Source organism: Notechis scutatus, chromosome Z, assembly GCF_049901735.1.
Source record: "Notechis scutatus isolate UNSWTSFEM ecotype Mainland chromosome Z, rNotScu1.2, whole genome shotgun sequence".
Taxonomy (NCBI): Eukaryota; Metazoa; Chordata; class Lepidosauria; order Squamata; family Elapidae; genus Notechis; species Notechis scutatus.
Window position 1 is genome coordinate 12,263,933 of NC_142025.1, and position 15,963 is coordinate 12,279,895.

The 15,963-nt window shown below is 37.5% G+C and overlaps 1 protein-coding gene across 10 annotated transcripts in view; it reads left to right on the forward strand.

Moving 5' to 3' along the window:
- The first annotated feature begins 10,380 nt into the window (after nucleotides 1–10,380).
- The window catches only part of WDR37 (WD repeat domain 37), a 51,374-nt gene continuing 45,791 nt past the window's right edge, over nucleotides 10,381–15,963 (forward strand). For 2 of the 10 annotated variants that reach the window (XR_015745785.1, XM_087946341.1), the window contains exon 1: nucleotides 10,387–10,652. The gene's annotated coding sequence lies outside the window, so the exon portion shown is untranslated. Of the gene's footprint in view, nucleotides 10,653–14,750; nucleotides 14,888–15,963 lie in introns of those variants that run through there. The other 8 variants (XR_015745786.1, XM_087946334.1, XM_087946337.1 and 5 more) reach the window with 7 other exon arrangements.

Below are 15,963 nucleotides of genomic sequence, written 5' to 3' on the forward strand. Positions count from 1 at the left end.
GAGAAGAACTGGTGGATGGATAGGCCCGGTAGCAAATGGGAATAAGGATGTGGACGAGAGATTGGCCAATACGCATATTAGAATATCCACCTGTGGATCAATTTGGGAATAAGACCACAGAGGTTGCCAGGGAATGCGAAGCAACCAGAGAAATTGGGTTATTGGCAATGATCATAAATCCCATCCGTAGTTGTGGGGACACTTCAAATAAATCTGGAAAGCTGCTAAAGGAGCAGAGAGTACTATAAAGTACCTTAACAATAGTCAGTATACATAGAATAGAATAGAATTCTTAATTGGCCAAGTGTGATCAGACACACAAGGAATTTGTCTTGGTGCAAATACTCTCAGTGTACATAAAAGAAAAGATACATTCGTTAAGAATCATCAGGTACAACACTTAATGATAGTCATAGGGTACAAATAAGCAATCAAATCATACTAGGAAACAGTCAATATAGATGGTACGGATACAAGCGACAAAGTTGCTGTCATACAGTCACAAGTGGGAGGGGATGGGTGATAAGGAGTGATGAAAAGATTAACAGTAATAGTAATGCAGACTTTGTAATAATTGAACAGTGTTGAGGGAATTACATTGCAGAGAGCAATTGCAGAGAGTTTTGCCAGTAAGTACAGGTAGTTCTTGACTTATAACAGTTTATTTAGTGGCTGTTCGGAGTTACAACGGCACTGAAAATAGTGACTTATGATCATTTTTCACACTTATGACTTGCAGCATTCCAAAGTTCACGTGATTTACATTCAGATGCTTAGCAACTGACTCAAGTTGCAGTGTTTCAGGAGTCATTTCTACTGACAAGCAAAGATAATGGAGAACCCAGATCCACTTAACAACCGTGTTACTGATTTAACAACTGCAGTAATTCACTTAACAAATGTGGCAAGTAAAGTCATAAAATGGGAAAATTCACTTAACAATATTTTCACTTAATGTAAATTTTGGGTTCAGCTGTGGTTGTAAATTAAGGACTACTGTATATAAGCAATCTAAATAATAAGACGGTTTAAAGACTGAAAGAAAAAAATAAATAAAACTTGAAAGGCAGGAGACATTTTGTAACAAGTGAAATCCTAATGCATACAAATCAAGGGCATAATTACAATGATGTATTTGTTACAGAAGAATCTTGTGGTATGAAGACTCTTGGGTTTCACCCAGAACCATGTCAATATTGCAAGAAATACCAATACCATTATTAAATAGTCCATAGCAGTCCATAGCAGGTCCTTGGTCATAATAAAGGTATCTTATTAGCCATTGGACTATATCAGATATAAAGAACAGAACAACATTTATTTATTGAATGTATTGAATTTATATTGCCACCTATTTATCCATGGCGACTCGAGGCGGCTTACAGAATGTAAAACTATATTTTAAAAAAACCAATAAAACTAATAAAAGGAATCAAATAAATTAATAAAGTATAATAGAACAAAATCTGGGGAAAAAAAATAAAAAAATCACCTCCCTCAACTCCCACCCACCCACCCTGACGACAGCAGATCACACGAGCTACATCCCACTCTGGGTTCCCCAGGCCCGCTGGCAGAACTAGGTCTTCAGTGCCTTCCGGAAGACTGCTAGAGTGGGTGCCATTCTAATCTCTGGGGCAGAGGTGGTATTCTGCAGGTTCTGACCAGTTCTGGGGAACCGGTAGCGGAAATTTTGAGTAATTCAGAGAACCGGCAAATACCACCTCTGACTGGAGATTTTACTGTATCCTTCCCTTGCCATGCCCACCAAGCCACACCCACAGAACTGGTAGTAAAAATTTTTGAATCCCACCACTGCCCTGGGGGAATGATATTCCACAGAGGGAGCCACCATGGAGAAGGCCCTTCTTCTGAGTCCAACAAGGTGTATCTCCCTCAGAGATGGGACCCGTAGCATTCCTTGCCTCCCTGGTCTAATGGATCAGATAGATGTGACTGGCAAGATAACCTGGTCCCTCAGATAACCTGGTCCCAAGCCATGAAGGGCTTTAAAAGTGACAACCAGCACCTTGAATTGCACCCGGAAGCCAATTGGCAACCAATGAAGCTCCCGCAGGAGAGGTGTAAGATGTGCACACCGGGGTCTGCACAAAACCATGTGGGCCGCTGCATTTTGCACCAACTGGAGCTAATAATAAAACTTGTATTAAACAATAAAATAAAAGTCACAGCAAATCATGTTTCTGTAACACATTTTATTCCAATCACATCCACATACAATATGCAGTTCTTAATTGTTCTGTTTTGTTCATTTAAAGGCTGTTTTATATAATTTTGGGATTCTGACTGCACATTCGATATGTTGTTTTAATGTAAGAATTCCAGTAGGCTGTTGTGAAATAACTTTTTATACCACTAATATATCATTTTCTTTGACCAAACTGTTTCAATGACACAGTTCTCTTAATTTTCTAGAATCCGGATAAAAATGTGTGAGGTCTATGGAATTTTTTTGGTGTGCGTGTGCCACATGACACATGCTGCAACAAACATGTGCTTCTATTCCTCTGGTAGGTAACAAGCTACCTTCCTATTAGGCTAATTTAGCAGTTAATTAAGCCTTGCCCATTCTTTAAAAAAAATTAAGTGGAGTTAAATTTTGTCAATAAGTAGATCATCAGGAAATCAGCTTGGTCTAGTTAGTAGTTAAGGCACCAGGCTGGAAACCAGATGACCTTGAAGGCTGGGTGGGTGACTTTGGGCCTGTCACTCTTTTTCAACTCAACCCACCACACAGGGTTGTGTTTGTGGGGAAAATAGGAGAAGAGAATATTAGGTATGAGGGATCCTTTGTGCTGTCTGAGCTTGCTTGTTTGTTACAGACCCAAACTAGGTAACATCAATGCTAGTAAGGAGTGCGGTTTGCTGTCAGTTTATATTCTGGTGGCTTGCCCTGTCACTATTGGTGGGGGCGATTTTAGAGATTCTTTAGTTGGGCTGTTTACTCTTGGCCCTTTGACAGTTTCTTGATTGGGGTATTGTTTACTTGATTGTTGTTCTGATGTTAACCTTGGAATTAATCTATGCTGATCTGATTGCTGGGTCTGAGAAATGCTTGGGTCTTTTTGTTCCTTTTTTTGGCTGGTTGACTGTTTCTTTTGCATAGTCTAGAGAAGTTAATGTCTATGTGTCTATTGATGGCTAATTTGCCAGAATGTCAGGCTTCTAGAAATTCCCTGGTGTTTTTGGATTTGGCCTAGTGTATGAAACTATGGTTAAATCTGTCTATATGTTGTGAAATTAAAGAATTTTCAACATGTCTTCTGACTGCTAGTTGGTGTTCATGGATTCGTTCTGACAGTCTTCTGACTGTTTGTCCTTCATAGTGGTTGTTGAAGTCCATACATTGTGTGTATGTATTAAACAATAAAATAATGCCAACCAATGGGCTGGGGACCACTGATGATCTGCAGAGAAATGTCACCCCCTCCCCCCTGAGCTGGAGACGGTATCCTGAGATCTCAAATAAATAAATAAATTTTATTTATTTATTTTTATTTATTTTTGATTTGTCAATTGCTTACAAAATAATAGGTATAAATATAAACATAGTTATGAATATAGGAAATGGATACATATAAGAAAAATACAAAGAAACACAAGGACAGGACGGTAGGCAGGTTGGTGCACTTATGCACGCCCCCTACAGACCTCTTAGGAAAGGAGTGAGGTCAATAGTAGACAGTCTAAGGTTAAAGTTTTTGGGGTTTGGGGAAGAAACCACAGAGTCAGGTAGAGTATTCCAGACATTGACCACTCTGTTGCTGAAGTCGTATTTCCTGCAATCAAGTTTGGTGTGGTTAACTTTGAGTTTGTATCTATTGTGTGCTCTTGTATTGTTATGGTTGAAGCTGAAGTATTCATTGGTAGGACATTGCAATGTATGATTTTATGTACTATACTTAGATTGGACCGAAGGTGGCGTAGTTCTAAGTTTTCTAGGTCTAGAATTTCAAGTCTGGTGGCATAAGGTATTCTGCAATGAGTAGAGGAGTGGAGAACTCTTCTTGTGAAATATTTCTGGACTTTCTCAGCTGTGTTAATATCATATACGTAATGTGGGTTCCAGACTGATGAGCTGTATTCAAGTATTGGTCTAACAAATGTTTTATATGATCTAGTTAGTAGTGTGATATTACCAGAGAAAAAGCTATGCAGGATTAGGTTAACAACTTTTAATGCCTTTTTGGCTATGTAGTTACAGTTTCAGTGGGCTCTAGCACTTAGATCATCAGAGATGAGTACTCCAAGGTCCTTGACAGAGTTTGGGTCATCAACAAGATCTTGACTATTCAGCTTGTATTTTATTTTCTGATTTTTTTGCCAATATATAAGACAGAGCATTTATTTGTTGAGTTTTGAAGTTGCCATTTGTTTGACCATTCTGATACATAGTCGAGGTCTTTTTGAAGGGTAGCAGTATTTTCTGTGGTGTTGAATAGCTTTACATCAGCAGCGAAGAGAATGCAGTTGTTCTTAATATGATCACAGAGGTCATTTATGTAGAGCATGAAGAGAGTAGGTCCTAGAACACTGCCTTGGGGGACATCACTGTTGACAGGTACAGAATTTGATAGGATGCTCCCAATTTTGACCATTTGTTGTCTGTTTGACAGGAATGCTTCTATCCAGTTATGCAGGTGTCCAGAGATACCATAAGATTTTAGTGTTAGTAGTAGTTTGTCGTGTACCACTGAATCAAAGTCTTTACAGAAGTCTATGTAGATTGCATCTATTGCTTTGCCCTGATCGAGTTATGTAGTCCATATGTTTTTGCAGCGTAAGAGTTGCAGATTACAGGATAGTTTTTTTCTGAAACCAAATTGTTTATTAGAGAGTAGGTTGTTTGTTTCTAAGTGGAGGATAATGGATTGGTTAATAATTGATTCCATGACTTTATAGGTGATGCAGCATAAAGAGATTGGTCTGTAATTTTCAACTAGGCTGGGGTCTCCCTTTTTGAAGATGGGGATGACTGTGGCTTGTGGCCATAGTTTTAGCAAGGAGCTGGTCCTGAAAGATTTTTCAAAGATTATGCTTAGAGGTTCAGCTACGGCAGTGCATAGCTTTTTAAAGAAATAGGCACATATTCCATCCGGTCCAATAGATAGGGATGGTTTTAGATTGCATAGTGCTTTTTCAACAATGTCTTCTGTAAAATCGATATGTATTAGATCATTGTAGTTGTCTGTGGTTTGACTAGGGAATACTGGGTATGATCCATTGCTATTTACAAATACTGAGCCAAAGAATGTGTTAAAGAGGTTGGCTTTAATAGTGTCGTCATTGCAGTCTTTACCATTAGGTCCTTTCAGGGGTGGGATGGATCTTGAGTCTTTTAGTTTGTTGTTTACAAAATTGTAGAAAGCGTGGGTGGAATTGGTGCATTTTTGATGATCGGTCGGTAGGAAAATAGGGTAGGGAATTTTCGTAGACTTTTGGGGGGATTTTCCCAGGGTCTCTGCTGCTTTCCACAGAGACTCCGGGAAAACATCAGTGAGCCACCATCAGTCAAAATTCATATTAGTGGTCAGTGGGATTTAAAATTATGAGTTTGGTGGTCCCTGAGGTCCAAAAGGTTGGCGACCCCTGTTGCAGATGACTCCTGTTTTTTCTTCATTGAGTCTTTTGGTTTGCTTAAAGTATTTTGAAGGGCTTTAGCTGGCTTGTGTGTATTCTGATTCCATGTAACTGTAGTAGTCTGTGGGTGGTTTCTGAGATATTCTTGATGTATGGCAATGTATTTTTTAGGGTTTGTGTTGGTTGTGTTGTATTGAGTTGAGTCAGGGACTCTTTTGCATGGATATCCATTTTTCTGGAATAATTGTATAGATGTTCAATTTTCTTTTTCTGCTGTTCTGAGTTGCTGCAGTTCGGGCTTGTCTAAATAAACAATATCCCAATCAAGAAACTGCCAAAGAGCCAACAGTAAACAGCCCAATCAAAGAATCTCTAAGAGACCAACACTGATAAGACAAGCCACTAGAATATAAACTGATGGCAAACCGCAGACTAGCTCTGGTGATATTATCTAGGTTGGGTAATGAAACGTCTGCAAGAAAACAAGCCAGCTCAGAGAGCACAAGGACCCCTCATTTCAACTCTGAGCTACAAATATTCTCCTTTAATGGGAATGTTAGGTATGTTTGCTGCTTTCAGTTATTTATAAAAAAAACAAGTAATTCTTAAATGTGATAAATAAATAAAAATAAAGATGGGATAAAAATAAATACCCAGATCTATAGGCTAGAGTAGAAAAATTTTAAAAGGGCAGTGACAAATTACTTTTGTATTGTTAACAAGAGCAACAACTTCTCCATGAAATCACCAAAGGACAATTCCAGTCCTTGCTTCAATTATTAAAAACAACCACTGGAAGATAATATATATACCACCCTGACACAGAGGTAGCTGTGACTTCTTTAAAATAGATTTATTTATTTCATTTATATATTTGTTAGATTTGTTGGTATCCTTGAGTAAAGTTAGAAGATTCAAGTGGGGGGTGGTCGGGTGGGCATGATGGCTTAGCAATTAAAGATGTTGAGCTTGTCAGCTGGAAAGCTGACAGCCTGGGTTTGAGACCCAAGCCCTGTGCGACAAGGTGAGCTTATGTGACTTGCTGCAACTCCCACCAACCTCCCACCAATCAAAAGCGTACAAATGCGAGTAGATAAATAGGTACCACTTTGGTGGGAAGGTAACAGTATTCTGTGTGCCTTAGCATATCTTGACCACAGAAGTGTCTTCGGACACTGCTGGCTCCCTTGGTTAAGAAATAAGAGGACCATCCCTAGAGTCGGACACAATTGGACAGGGGAAACCTTTAGAAGACACAAAAGAAATGATACTTGTGCAAATAAGAGCCTTTATTTATTTATTTATTTGATTTGCCAATTGTTTACAAGATAATAAGTATAAGTGTATACATAGTTGTGAATACATGAAATGGGTACATATAAGAAAAATAAAAGAATAAGAGAAACAATAGGACAGGGACGGTAGGCACGATGGTGCGCTTATGCACGCCCCCTACAAACCTCTTAGGAAAGGGGTGAGGTCAATAGTAGACAGTCTAAGGTTAAAGTTTTTGGGGTTTGGGGAAGAGACTATAGAGTCGGGTAGAGTATTCCAGACATTGACCACTCTATTGCTGAAGTCGTATTTCCTGCAATCAAGTTTGGTGCGGTTTACTTTGAGTTTGTATCTATTGTGTGCTCTTGTGTTGTTATGGTTGAAGCTGAAGTATTCATTGACAGGTAGGACATTGCAATGTATGATTTTATATACCATGCTTAAGTCAGACCGAAGACGGCGTAATTCCTTTCTTCAGTGAGCTCTTTTAACTATTTCTGGAAACTTTGTAACACAGAAGAGTGTTATGTATGTTATGTTTGATGAAGTCGCATAACATTCTCAGAGACTCTTCCCATCCTGCTTATCTTTATGAACTGTTGCCTTCTGGCAGAAGATACAGAACAATTAAAACTCGGACCACATGTTTTCTGAACAGTTTTTTATCCCAGAGCTATAATTGCACTTAACAATGAACTTAAGGACCACCATCAGTGAGCTGTTGGATAGTATTACTTAGTCTGTTGTGTGGATGCTTGTGTGTTTTTAAGAGGTGGGGAATTTTGGCAGGTGGGGGTGTGTTTGGAGATTGTCATGTGTGTGTATGTTGGGTCTGGTCTCTGGGTATTATGTGAATTTCATTGTATGTGTATACTGTGACAGTATACTATGACAATAAAGAAGTATTATTATCGTAGGTATATATGTGTTATTCAGTGAATTAAAAACAATTGTCTTCTTTCCCCTTTGTTTTACAAAAATACAGGCAGATCTTGACTTATAATCAGTTGTTAAGTGACCAATGTTACAACGGCACTGAAAAAAGTGAGTTATAACAGGTGCTTGTATCTAATGACCATCACAACATCCCCATGGTCACTTAATCATAATCAGGGGGTCTTGGTAATTAGAATGTATTTATGATGATTGCAGTGTCCCAGAGTTGTGTGATTGCCAGATCTTCCCAGCCAGTTTATCACAAGCAAAGTCAATGGGGGGAAGCTGGATTCATTTAATGACATGATTCACTTAACAATCGCAGTGATATGCTTAACAACCATGGCAGAAAAGGTTGTAAAATTGGAAGCAACTCAGTTTAAAGCTGCCTTGCTTAGCAATGGAAATTCTGGTTTCAATTGAGGTTGTAAGTCGAGGACTACCTGTAGAATGTAACAGTCATTCGAAGCAAATTGGCCTTTTTTAGAGGAGTTCCTAAAATTTATCATCCTGATGCCGGACTGAGCATTGCTGAAGATTAGAACAATACAGGGAATCCTCAATGTAAGATCACAATTGAGCCAAAAATTTATGTTGCTAAGTGAGAAATTTGTTAAGTGAGTTTTGCCCCATTTTACGACTTTTCTTGCCGTATTTATAAAGTGAATCACTACTGTTGTTAAATTAGTAACACAGTTAAGTGAATGTGGCTTCCCCATTGACTTTGCTTGTCAGAAGGTTGCAAAGGCGATCACATGACCCTGGGACACTGCAAGTGTCATAAATATGAGTCAGTCGCCAGGTACCTGAATGTAAATCACATGACCATGGGGATGTTGTTAATGATCGTAAGTATGAAAAATGTTCATAAGTCATTTTTTTCAGTGCCATTGAAACTGTAAACCGTCACTAGGCAAACTATTGTATGTCGAGGATACCTATAATATATATGCATCTGGCTTTAAAAAAAAAAAGAAAATGTTTTAAAAGGAAGCTAATACTGACTGCAATATCATATCCTGTCAATTACTAACTTTATCTGGATGAGCAACTTTTACAAAGATCTAGTGTTTATTGTTCCCCAAGATATTGATCATGTCAACAGTAGTTTCTCTGTACTAACAGAACAATGTCCACTTAACCTTTGTAAAAAATATTTGAAGGGAAACAGAACTAAACATAACTGCTGAAACTTGAACTGAGAAAATCTGTTTCCATACTGAAGCTGGTATTTTCACTTCAACATTGTTGGTGATAATAAGTTGACATTGAAAATTTGATCCTTTGAACCATTTTGGAATTAACTGTTTGGGAATGACTATATTTACTCATTATACTGAGGCAGATGTACAGTATTTAGACTGAGATCCCATGTCTGCTATACTTAGAAACTTCCAAGAACTGTTGTCCAATTGTAAGTTTTAACATGAGAAATTAAATACATGACTGATGATTAATTGTATTAATTACATTTAACTTTATTATAAGAGTAAATAAAATTAAAACTAGTTGAGCATTCTTCCTACACTAACAGGTATGTTTGTCAAATTGAGTTTATAAAAAGAATAAAGGCAGGATAAAAATTAATAAAATATACGTAGAATAACAGTTTTTAGAAGCATGCTCAACAGGATAATGAATAAAGAATACAGTGATAGGCTATTGGAAAACCTTTTAAAAATGTTTTTATTTGGTCAATAGCACTTTGTTGAAAAATTGGGTGCAAACTTCAGAATTTTCAGGAATTCTTAAGCTCTATGATTAAAAAATCAGGAACAAAAGTTAATGGAACAGGAGAGGTAATGTAATGGGCTGAGTATATGCTTTGTGTTTAATTATGGGTTGTTTTAAACCATAGTTTACTGAATAAAGCACCATTTGATACAGATACAGCAACTAAGACTAAAAAATGTTGCAGGATTTGGGTTTGGCTAGTCTAGAGAAAAGAAGGACTAGGGTGGACATGTTAGCAGTATTCCAGTATTTGAGGAACTGTCACAAAGAAGAGGTGGTCAACTTATTTTCCAAGGCACCAGAAGGCAAGATAAGAAGCAGTGGATGGAAACTAACCTAGGAGAGAAGCAACCTGGAATTAAGAAGAAACTTCCTAAGAGTGAGGACAATTAACAAGTGGAACAGCTTGCTGTCAGAGGTTGTAGATGCTTTATCACTAGAGGTTTTTAAGAAGAGTCCCTTATCTGAAATGGTATAGTCTCCTGCTTGAGCAGGGGGCTGGACTAGAAGACCTCCAAGGTCCCTCCCAACTCTATTCTGATAGATTCAGATAAAGCCTGCTTTGCACGAACTCAGTGAGGCTCTGCGGCCGCCTCCCTTTCCCAGCAAAGGCCCCCAACACGAGCAATAACCATGAGAGGCTGGAGGACCCGCCAGCCTTTCCGCAATGCAAGCGGGTCCGTCCCACAATCCCACTGTCTTCCATGCCCCGTCTAGGCTCTCACCGCTCAAATCACATGGTTACGCTTCGCCTTCGCGCTCTCGGTCTCGTTCTCTACTACGGCGCTCATCTCTATGGTGAATGGCGGATTATCGGGCTCTTCCGGAGAAGCAGGAAGTGACGTCAGGGGAGTTCTGGAGGGAGCGGTTTTGATGCAGCTCGCCTCAGGGGTTAAAGATAATAATAATAAAAAATATACCCACAACCAGATCTGCAGCTCGCCCGCCGGCGGCGTCCTCCTCGTAATTTCCCTCCTTATCGATCTTCTTTTGCGGGGCGTCCATTCTTCACCGCTTTCGTACCGTATTCCTGCCTCCGCCTTTTGGTGACCTCTCCCCGCTCCGGGTTCGGGAGCCGCCCCCTCCGTTTCTCAGCTGGGCTTCAGGTGAGCCTTCGGGGGGCGGGAGGGGGGACCCCTCCGGATTTTTACCTTCCCTTCCCCTCCCCTTTTGCGCGGCGTGGGGAAGACTGACAGGCGAGGCTGCCGGGTCTATTTTGGGATGGGGAAAGGAGGCAACCTGAGGCGGTGACGGTGCTCCCGCACCTTTGGAGAGCCGTTGGACTACAACTCCCATGGGTCTCAACTTCTTTGCCCTCATGCCTTTGTAAGGGCATTGGATTATAGCCCTCCGTCTCTCCCATCCAGTGAGCACCCCCGCCCAATTTGGCTAGAGATGGTGGAGTTTATATTTCTTGAGCTGGGGATGATTGGACCCATAGCTTTTACCATATGGCCTTTTAGCTGGTGAGGGGGAGATTTGGGAGAACAAATATTTGTGGTTTTCAGGAGCAATTGTTCGCTTTCCTGATGATTTGGTACTAAGGTTACAACGATTCTTCATTTGGAATTTTCTTTCTCTCTTACTATCCATGTTTCAGTCTTTTCCTTGCCTGTGAGAAGAGATTAGTTTTATAAAGAAGTACTTAGGGATTTTTGCCATATATGAATGTAATGTAACTTTAGAGAGAATGAAAAAGGAAAAGGTAATCGACCCGAATATGTGTGTGTTTATGTATGTATACGTATATGTATATATAGTATGTGCATATATATAGTATGTATATGTATGTATGTATATGTCTAAGTATGCATGTATGTAAGTATATATATATAAATATATTAGCTGTTCAAAGTTACACACACATATATACACACACATACACTTATATATATGTATATATACATATATATGTATACGTATACATACATATGTATATGTATACATATATATGTATATATATATACACATATACTACAAACACACATACATATATAGTCAGATTAGCTATTCAAAGTTAAATGAAAGTCTCCTTCCTTCCATTCTTCTGAAAAATATTTTAAAAGTACTCACTGTTATTTGAAAAAGGGTGTTAACTCAAATGCTTGCTCCAAGGCATATCCTTTATGAACAATTGAGGCAAGTTAGGAAATTAGTATTGGGTACACAGCCAATTCATTTTAGCTGACCTGTGGTATTTTAATGAGCTGATAAAATTACCAAATATATAATCTCTGTAATAAGATTATATCTTTTCATAATTTGAGGATTTGTTAAAATTCAATATCTGAATTTTAGGTAGACCCAGCTTTAAAAAAACTGCAGCTCAAATAATGCTTAAAAAAACATTATAGTACTATAAAATTTTTGGTCAGTGATAGAATATATGCTCGGTGTGCAGATGCCTCAGATTTTGTTTCTGCATTTCCTGATAAGATTTAAAAATGTTAAAATGCCAAGTTATGGTACACATTTAATTTTAAAAAATGAGTGCTATGATTGCTCAATGAAATGTTTGGTTCAGATTCTTGCACTTCTTTTCTGAATTAGGGATGCTGTAAGTTCAGTGCTTTATTATTTGATTGTGTTATTTACTTTCAATATGTATGTTTGGCATCCTCATAAAATAAGGAATAATGAGAAATATAGAAAATTTTCTTGTCTTTCATATAAAAATGGATAATGGATAATATGAGAGGTATCTTTTAACTTTATTGAAATTAGTAATTACTTCATAATATTAAATATTTAGCATAGTAATTGTTAAATAAATGCCTGTTAACATTATCTACATGCTATTCTCATTATGTTTATTTCTCCAGATAAGAGTTTTATTTTGAACTACAGTGATGGTCAGAATATTGAAAACATTAAAATTAATGAAGAACCTCCTTGTGGACTAATAAATGTAACAATAAACAAACTGTCAAGATAAATAACTACAGTTATAAGTAATTTGAAGTACTATTTATTAAATGCATTTGAACTGCAGTGAAAATGACTTAATAGTTGACACAGAATTTACAATACATCAATCCTTGACTTACGACCACAATTGAGCCCCACACTTTTATTGCTAAGCGAGTCAGTTGTTAAGTTATTTTGCCCCATTTTATGACCTTTCTTGCCAAAGTTATTAAGTGAATCACTGGAGTTGCTAAATTAGTAACACCGTTGTTAAATGAATCTGGCTTCCACATTGATTTTGCTTATCAGAAGGTTGCAAAAGGTGATAATAGTGTCTCCGGGGTCTTATTTTGTGACCTTCCGACAAATAACATCAATGGGGAAGCTAGATTCACTTATAACAACCATGTTACTAATTTAACAACTGCAGTGATTCACTTAACAATGGTGGCAAGAAAGGTAAAATGGAACAAAACTCACTTAGCAACTTAGTAACAGAAATTTTGGGGTCAGTTGTGATTGTAAGTTGAGAACTATCTGTACTGATTGCTCAAGCTTGTGAAGATTAAGATCTTTCATCCTGAAGTAAGAGCGATCTGCTTCTAATTATTTCCTCACTGTTGTATTTATTATATTTTGGACAGTGAGACGAGTGGCATACAAATTAAATGTCAGGATTCCAGCGATCGCCCTGATTAAATCATAAGCCTCGAGCCAAACTTCAAAAAACTTCAAAGGATTTATTAGGAGTGACATACTGGCATGACCTGTATGAAGCCGACTCTGAGATACGTAATTTACAATCACCTATGACCCTGTTTCCCTCCACCCCTCTGGGTATATCATAATTCAGATTGTCCAACCAAACACGTCCATGGGCTGGGTGTCATCAATCATGCTGTCCAATAGAGGATTTTCGAACCCAGAATACCTGGTTGCCTCAGTTACAATTTTGTGAGATAAGCTTGGAATATGCTTCTGAGTTCATTTGCTGTATGCTCCTTTAGGGTTTTTATCCCCTCTTTCTTATGGCAACTTGGAAACAGGCATAGGAATGTTTTACAAGTTGACATTAAATACATAAAATAAATATTTCAGTGTGCTTGTTTTTTGGTTTCATAGACAGCAAACATCTAGTGCTCCACATGTAAATACCTTTCATTAAGGCTGTCCAAAGCCCTTGACAGTCTTAGCAGAACCAGTTTGTATGACCATGGAGACACAAACAGCTGAAGAAAGCTTCCAAGTAACTCCATGAGCCTTGTAAAAGATGTGGTTTCTCTAAAGCCTCCAAGGAAGATGATTTGTTTGATGCTGAGATCCATCACAAAGTACTTCTGATTTATGTTATACTGTACAACTTTATTTTGTGTAACTTGTGTCCATACTGTTCTAGTGGCATTTTATTTATAGTGCTTATCAAAAGCTCATATTAGTTTCTATGGGAGACTGTGGTCCTACAATATGCACAGTGCTTACTTTCAATGCTCTATATTAATATTTCAGCAGTGTGTGACCTGGGTTTTCTGTAACACTTCTTTGACTTTGCCAACTGGGTCTTATTCTAGATTAAAGTTCTTTATTATGAAGCTATTTCATCCTTTTGTTGTTGTGATGATGTTTTTGTTTTGGTGCTGACATTTCACTCCTGTAAAGTGTTCTATTTTGTCAGATTTTATAGTGGCTCAGAAATTATGGCCAGCATTAACAGCACAGGATAAAATAAATTAGACTGGTAATCAATTGCTGTCCTTACTGCAAATACTATTTTGCCATTAAACACATTTAAAATATATCTTGCTTTTCTTTCACTTTTGCATTGGTTGTCACTCTCTTCAACTCAAGTGTACCTGGCTCAATCTTGTCTTTTAGCCATGTGTGAAATGGAAGAGAGAGAACTTACTTGAGTAGGCATCATGGATAACATATGTTCAGTGCTATTTCCAGTATTTTTTCTTTACTTAATATAAACTTGTAGATCATATCTGTCAGTGAATTAAGTATAGTGCCAGCTCCTTTGTGAGATCACTTTTGGCACAGTGTTTTGAAATGTTATCTTTTATCTATATTATGACAAATCTATTTAAACACATGAGGACTTTGCTAACTACACATAGATGAAATGTCATATAAACATTTGTAAAATAAACATTAACATTCTTCAAATGTGCTTGAATTGCCTTTCCATGAGATAAAGCTGCTAAACCAATATTATTAAATTGGCAATAGAGTCAATGTTAAAAAGTATTGTAAAAAAGTTGTGGTAATTCACTGTTTGCTTTTTTTTTTCTGCCTAGAAAGATAGGAATGCAGATTTCTAGAAGAGAGGAATTAAGTTGGAACTCTGCACCTAGCACTCCAGATTGTAATTGAACCCCCATTTTGTGATTACTGTAAAAGTTGGTGGCTCATTTGTTACAGAAATTTAACTACGGTATGTGGAAGGTCTAATTTCTTAGTGATTGTTTATTTAAATGATTAAAAAAATTCCTTGAGCATTTACTTAATGTCAGTTATAGTCATGGTCAATTTATTAGACAGCAAATAGAATTTCTACAAACAAACAAAAGTCCACTGCTTAACTAATCCGAAATGTTTAGTAAACTGTTGCCGCACTTCAGTGTGCTGATTGGCATTTTACAACTGGTGTCAAGTCATATGGTTGTAACTGAATTAGTGTTGTGTCATTGACTACAGTGCTATATTTGTTTTGCCTAAAGTGGCAGTAGCTTTGAAATACTTTACTTGGAAATAGTTTACAGTGAAAATTAGAGCCAAATTTTCATGAAATGGTACAACTGTATCTGGACTGCAATATTTCAGATGCCAGGAGGGGGTCCTATTGCTTACTATTGCTAGATAGAAAAAAGCTACTGTTCATACCTTTCATTTTTCATGCAAAATCATTTTGAGTTCTATTAGTATATCTTGATCTCATACCCTTCCCACTTCTTTTTATAGTACCTTTAAATCAAGACTAACTTTTAATGAAAAGTCCATGCAGTTTCCTTGAGAAATACTTTGGAAAATGATTTGCTGTTGTCTTTGTTGAGAAAGGCTAACTGTGCTCACCCTTTTTAAAGTGATCCTTTCCCACTAAGGCTCCCATAAATATCTTTACTTCTCAAATGCCAACCAAAATGGGATGTTGGCTAGGAATTCAGGGATTCAACAATCTTTTAGGTACCAAACTGGAAAAGGAAGCTCTATAACTTTCAATGCATTCAGGTGAGAGAAAAATATTGCTGAACAACTGATTATTTGATTAGCAGAATCAATTTTATTGTAGAAATTCTAGCAAATTGTTGAAGAACTAGTTTATCTAGATCGATTTGCAAAGCCTCATTCTTTTTCAGAGTATGCAATTGTATATAACATTTTTCACTGTTAGGACCAGGCGGCTGAGGAATTCTGGCAGTTAAAGTCTACATAGCTTAAAGTTTCTGAAGTTGAGAAATACTGGCTTAGACCATAAAAGGAGTTGATTTTTTTAAGGTCCAGAAGACTCTC